Here is a 7,171-nt window from a genome sequence, read left to right on the forward strand (position 1 = left end):
TGGCTTAGATCAGCTAGTCACGGAGCCCACCAGAGGACAGGTGACTCTGGATTTAATTTTGTGCGGTACGCAGGACCTGGTTAGAGATGTAAACGTTACTGAGCCATTGGGGAACAGTGATCATGCTGCGATCCGTTTTGACGTGCACGTTGGGGGAAGAATACCAGGCAAATCTCTAACAAAAACCCTTGACTTCCGACGGGCGGACTTCCCTCAAATGAGGAGGCTGGTTAGAAGGAGGTTGAAAGGGAGGGTAAAAAGAGTCCAATCTCTCCAGAGTGCATGGAGGCTGCTTAAAACAACAGTAATAGAGGCCCAGCAGAGGTGTATACTGCAAAGAAAGAAGGGTTCCACTAAATCCAGGAGGGTGCCCGCATGGCTAACCAGCCAAGTTAGAGAGGCTGTGAAGGGCAAGGAAGCTTCCTTCCGTAAATGGAAGTCTTGCCCTAATGAAGAGAATAAAAAGGAACATAAACTGTGGCAAAAGAAATGTAAGAAGGTGATAGGGGAGGCCAAGCGAGACTATGAGGAACGCATGGCCAGCAACATTAAGGGGAATAATAAAAGCTTCTTCAAATATGTTAGAAGCAGGAAACCCGCCAGAGAAGCGGTTGGCCCTCTGGATGGTGAGGGAGGGAAAGGGGAGATAAAAGGAGACTTAGAGATGGCAGAGAAATTAAATGAGTTCTTTGCATCTGTCTTCACGGCAGAAGACCTCGGGCAGATACCGCTGCCCGAACGGCCCCTCCTGACCGAGGAGTTAAGTCAGACAGAGGTTAAAAGAGAAGATGTTTCAGACCTCATTGATAAATTAAAGATCAATAAGTCACCGGGCCCTGATGGCATACACCCAAGGGTTATTAAGGAATTGAAGAATGAAGTTGCAGATCTCTTGACTAAGGTATGCAACTTGTCCCTCAAAACGGCCACGGTACCAGAAGATTGGAGGATAGCAAATGTCACGCCTATTTTTAAAAAGGGAAAGAGGGGGGACCTGGGAAACTATAGGCCGGTCAGCCTAACATCTATACCGGGTAAGATGGTGGAATGCCTCATCAAAGATAGGATCTCAAAACACATAGACGAACAGGCCTTGCTGAGGGAGAGTCAGCATGGCTTCTGTAAGGGTAAGTCTTGCCTCACCAACCTTATAGAATTCTTTGAAAAGGTCAACAGGCATGTGGATGCGGGAGAACCCGTGGACATTATATATCTGGACTTTCAGAAGGCGTTTGACACGGTCCCTCACCAAAGGCTACTGAAAAAACTCCACAGTCAGGGAATTAGAGGACAGGTCCTCTCGTGGATTGAGAACTGGTTGGAGGCCAGGAGGCAGAGAGTGGGTGTCAATGGGCAATTTTCACAATGGAGAGAGGTGAAAAGCGGTGTGCCCCAAGGATCTGTCCTGGGGCCGGTGCTTTTCAACCTCTTCATAAATGACCTGGAGACAGGGTTGAGCAGTGAAGTGGCTAAGTTTGCAGACGACACCAAACTTTTCCGAGTGGTAAAGACCAGAAGTGATTGTGAGGAGCTCCAGAAGGATCTCTCCAGACTGGCAGAATGGGCAGCAAAATGGCAGATGCGCTTCAATGTCAGTAAGTGTAAAGTCATGCACATTGGGGCAAAAAAATCAAAACTTTCGATATAGGCTGATGGGTTCTGAGCTGTCTGTGACAGATCAGGAGAGAGATCTTGGGGTGGTGGTGGACAGGTCGATGAAAGTGTCGACCCAATGTGCGGCGGCAGTGAAGAAGGCCAATTCTATGCTTGGGATCATTAGGAAGGGTATTGAGAACAAAACAGCTAATATTATAATGCCGTTGTACAAATCTATGGTAAGGCCACACCTGGAGTATTGTGTCCAGTTCTGGTCGCCGCATCTCAAAAAAGACATAGTGGAAATGGAAAAGGTGCAAAAGAGAATGACTAAGATGATTACGGGGCTGGGGCACCTTCCTTATGAGGAAAGGCTACGGCGTTTGGGCCTCTTCAGCCTAGAAAAGAGACGCTTGAGGGGGGACATGATTGAGACATACAAAATTATGCAGGGGATGGACAGAGTGGATAGGGAGATGCTCTTTACACTCTCACATAATACCAGAACCAGGGGACATCCACTAAAATTGAGTGTTAGGCGGGTTAGGACAGACAAAAGAAAATATTTCTTTACTCAGCGCGTGGTCGGTCTGTGGAACTCTTTGCCACAGGATGTGGTGCTGGCGTCTAGCCTAGACGCCTTTAAAAGGGGATTGGACGAGTTTCTGGAGGAAAAATCCATTATGGGGTACAAGCGATGATGTGTATGCGCAACCTCCTGATTTTAGGAATGGGTTAAGTCAGAATGCCAGATGTAGGGGAGAGCACCAGGATGAGGTCTCTTGTTATCTGGTGTGCTCCCTGGGGCATTTGGTGGGCCGCCGTGAGATACAGGAAGCTGGACTAGATGGGCCTATGGCCTGATCCAGTGGGGCTGTTCTTATGTTCTTATGGAGTATTGTGTCCAGTTCTGGTCGCCGCATCTCAAAAAAGACATAGTGGAAATGGAAAAGGTGCAAAAGAGAGTGACTAAGATGATTACTGGGCTAGGGCACCTTCCTTATGAGGAAAGGCTATGGCGTTTGAGCCACTTCAGCCTAGAAAAGAGGCACCTGAGGGGGGACATGATTGAGACATACAAAATTATGCACGGGAAGGATAAAGTGGATAGAGAGATGCTCTTTACACTCTCACATAACACCAGAACCAGGGAACATCCACTAAAATTGAGTGTTGGGAGAGTTAGGACAGACAAAAAAAATTTCTTTACTCAGCATGTGGTCAGTCTGTGGAACTCCTTGCTACAGGATGTGGTGATGGCGTCTAGCCTGGACGCCTTTAAAAGGGGATTGGACAAGTTTCTGGAGGAAAAATCCATTACGGGGTACAAGCCATGATGTGTATGCGCAACCTCCTGATTTTAGAAATGGGTTATGTCAGAATGCCAGATGCAAGGGAGGGCACCAGGATGAGGTCTCTTGTTATCTGGTGTGCTCCCTGGGGCATTTGGTGGGCCGCTGTGAGATTCAGGAAGCTGGACTAGATGGGCCTATGGCCTGATCCAGTGGGGCTGTTCTTATGTCAATGCAGACACCCATCTAGATGATGTTATTCCCACTAAAAAAGGGCAGTTTTCTGGGAAAAAATTATGTAAAGTAGCCATAGGCCTGAAAGGAGGCTGTGTTAATGTCTTGAGAACTAGACCTAAGTTCCCCAAAGGGGCACTGGCCACCAGAGGGGAGTTGATCAATGCCAGTGAATTTTCTAACATGGGTGTAGGAAGACAAGAGTCAACCCTCAGGATACCCTAAATACATGAAATTTCAAATACTTATCAGAGTGGCCGTACTCACACCCTTATCCAGACCTGACAAAGGAACTCTAAGAGTTCCCTCACTTTAATTTTTTCTGAATGGACCTGGTTTTGGAAACACCAGCCCACCAACCCCCTCTGGGTAGAATATGAACCCTCTAGATGGTCCTCCTATCAGCAAGTAGGATCTTGAGAACTAGCCCTCAATATCTGAAGTTAGGACAGTGTTTGTCGCTCAAGCTCCATACAGTTAGCTGGTTGGTTGGTTGGCAACCTTCAGTCTCGAAAGATTATGGTATAAGCCTACAGCACCCAGGGTCCCCAGGTGGTCTCCCATCCAAGTACTAACCAGGCCTGAGCCTGCTTAACTTCCAAGATCAGATGAGATCTGGTATGCACAGGGTAACAGTTAGCTGCAGCATCACTATCTTAGGATGGATGCTGAGGTTCAGCCTCAGTGGAAGGTGAAAAGGCTGATATACTCAGGGGACTTTGAGGTTGGAAATCCCTTCTATCTTTAGTAACACCTCTGGAAGACCTCTGATAGGAAGGAAAGCATTACAGAACACCTCAGGGTCAAGTGAGATGAAGGGTGTTCACCCCTTTAGCATCTCTCTTAGAAAAGAATCCCATCAGCTGGTTGCAGTGCTGGCTTACAAAACAGGTCTAGCACCAATGATCTGAACCATCTATTCAGAAATGAGAACACCTGGTTGTAAATTTACCATTCAGCCTGGTCTATCTTCTGGAGGCTCAGCCAGTGTGCTTTGCACTTATAGGGAGTAACCCATATTAATCTTTGTTCCCCCCTCAGTATAAGACGACTTGTGATGGGGTCTACTAACCTACTCCAGTTGACTCAAAGGTAAACCTGGCATCAGGTGTTGCATTATCTGTTAGACATGATGCTCTGGCTGGAGGATGCAGATTTTGGAGATCTGCCCGAGGGATGATGGGACTTAAATTTGTACCACTGAGATCTAAACTTGGATTGACCCTTGGGACAAAGGATAGCTTGTGACCATGAAAGGACTGATGTTATATATATTTGGAATAGTCCTTTCAAAGAGTGGGCAAAACCTCTCTCTGACCCCTTTCTCAATAAGAATGGGATATTGTGCTCCCCAAAGGCTTTATTCCCTTCAAAGGGGAGGACAATCAATCTGGCCTGGGAACCTGTGTCAATATTCCAGGGTCAGAGGTAAGCATTTCTTCTAGCCACCAAGGCAGAGGCCATGGATCTTGCAGCAAACTGACAAGCATCAAGAGGGGCATCTGTAGAAAAGGCTACTTAAAGAGCAATTTTCCTCAGCACCTTTTTGCCACTCCTGGATAGGTTGTGGTCTGAAATGCCAACTCTTCTGCCCTCAAAAAGGTAGTTTTAGACATTTGGAGGCTAGTGGAAGCTGCCTTGAAAGCATAAGAAGAGGTTCTAAGGCCCTCTTGACAGACATCTCTGTATCACAAGGGTCCCTCGGTTCCCCTTCACCCTCTGACAGAATCACCACATGTGAAGACAAGGTAGCAATGGGGGCATTGACGGAGTTTGCAGAGTAATCTGAGGCAGAGAATAAAGCTTACCAAGCAGTTTGGAAGTAGGTTTCCTCTGAGATGGTGTTGTCCAGATGGTTTAAGTCCTTCCAGATGGACTTAAATGCCTCCGGAAGGGACCCTCAGGTGACCTATGGGATCCTGAGGAAAAAAACTGATACCTGGCCTTTGGCCTCATTACACTGGCAGAGGCAGAAGGTGACCCAGCCTCTGAGCCAAGATTGAGAGACCTAGGGCGCAATCCTAACCCCTTATGTCAGTGCTTTCCAGCACTGGCATAGCGGTGCCAATGGGACATGTGCTGCATCCTGCAGTTGGGTGTCACTCATGGAGGCCTCCTCAAAGTAAAGGAATGTTTGTTCCCTTACCTCAGAGCTTCATTGCCCTTATGTCAGTGCTAAAAGCACTGACATAAGGGGTTAGGATTGTGCCCCTAGTTGCCTTAGGTAACAGTTTAGAAAATAGGACACTGGTAAAAGCCTGTTCAGGGAATTATGTGTTAGCGACTTCCTCCCCCTAGGGATATCCTTCCTCTCCAGAGAGTATGGAGTCTGTTGTGCCCATTTCAAGAAGCCAGTTACCTTTAGCAGTTGAGCCCTCTTATGTTGACCACCCTGTAGGAGCTTTGGGGCGGCATGGAAGATGATTGAGACTTGCACATCTTAGAGGAGTCCCCTCAGAGTTAGAGAAAATAGAATCCAATGAAGATTGGGGGGGGAGGTGAACACTGGCGCTTGAAGCTATAGGACAAGGTCCTGTCCTCTCACCCCCTGCTGAGTCCTCATGAGCTGCCCCAATTTGACAGCCGCAGTCTGATTCACAAGCCTGAATCCCAGCTTTGCACTAAATTTCATGCTTCCTGGGACACTGGCAGGCATCCTGTGCCTGGAGAATCCTGTCCTGGGGGGAGAAACAGCTGCCCCAGGATGTGCCAAATCCCCTCTCAGGCCAAAATCCAGTCAAACCAGCACTTTCCCCAATGCTCGGGGCAAAGGGAACTTGACCCTGCATACACTAAAGCAGAGACTTCAGGCATGTTGGCATGTCCCTGGAAGCCATGAGAGAACCATGACTCACAAAATGGAGTCCTTAAGGCACTCCTCAGCAAATGCTGTGGAGAAAAGGCGAAGCTTGGAGTGTGGGACAGGCTGGGCGCCAGATTGCTTTTGAGTCTGCCTGACCCTCAGCATGCCAAAGCACAGCGCATGGTCAACAGGAGGTCTGCAAGCTCCTGAACCCTCTGCCTCACTGTTTGAGATGTGAAGGGTAACAGTCCCAGCAGGATGTGGTGCCTCATCAGGGACAACTCAGTTGGCAGCCTCACGATATCTTAGGAGTGCAACCTCCATGCCTGATAGAACAGGCCAAAATCCCCCTCAGCTGAGATGCTGAGGAAAGGGATGTGCCAGGCAGGAGCTGAACAATCCTCTAGCAGCTACTGAGGGAAAAATTCTGAGGTCCCCCCCCCCCCCTTGACACTGAGGAATTTAGTACATTGGGGGGGGGGGGAGCTCAACAGCCAGCTCAGGCTTAGAAGGGATCGAAGCCACATGGGTCAGCTACCTCTGGAGGGTCGCCACGGCTGTGGCCGAGCTGGAGGAAACATTGGCCTGAAGCACAGCCATTAATTTCTCCCAGTTGTAGAGGCAGAGAGCCTGGACTTGGGGTCTCAGATGCCTCTCTAGAGGGGCTTGCCATCTCCCACAATCACCCCCTTATTGAATCAGAAAATGCCTCACCTGGCTTCTGAAGGTCTGTGGCGCCCTCTGCCTGGCCCTCACAGGGTCTCAGCAGCACCTTACCTGCTGTGTGGTGCTTTGGCAGGGAACAGGGTTGTCTTGTCGGCACCGTTGTTTGAGCAGGAATCGGGAGAGTAGATCTGCCTTCTCCACACAGCTTCTGGGCAGCAGCCCACCGCTGTGGTGCAGTTTTGGCGGGAAAAACACCGCCCACCGCTGTGACGCAGTTTTGCTGTGGTAGTTTTGGCAGGAAAGGGCTTGAGCTGTCATCCACTGCCAGTAATTGCCCTGCGGCCAGGCTCCTATGCTGTCCCAAAACCAGGGGGAAGCATGAACCCTACAGTTGTCCGGCTGCTTAAGGGGCAAGATGCAACCCCATTTTCTGCCCCAACAAGGACGGCAGTCAGGGGAGCTCAGGCAGGACAGTTGCAGTCCTTTTCCTCACAGCTTGTTTAAAAGTAAAAAAGGGGCCAAAGCCCCAGAAAAAAACAGTTTTGAAGGTCAGGCAAGCTGACCAAGAAAAAAACCCAAC

The sequence above is a fragment of the Tiliqua scincoides genome, chromosome 2 (assembly GCF_035046505.1).
Source record: "Tiliqua scincoides isolate rTilSci1 chromosome 2, rTilSci1.hap2, whole genome shotgun sequence".
Classification (NCBI taxonomy): Eukaryota; Metazoa; Chordata; class Lepidosauria; order Squamata; family Scincidae; genus Tiliqua; species Tiliqua scincoides.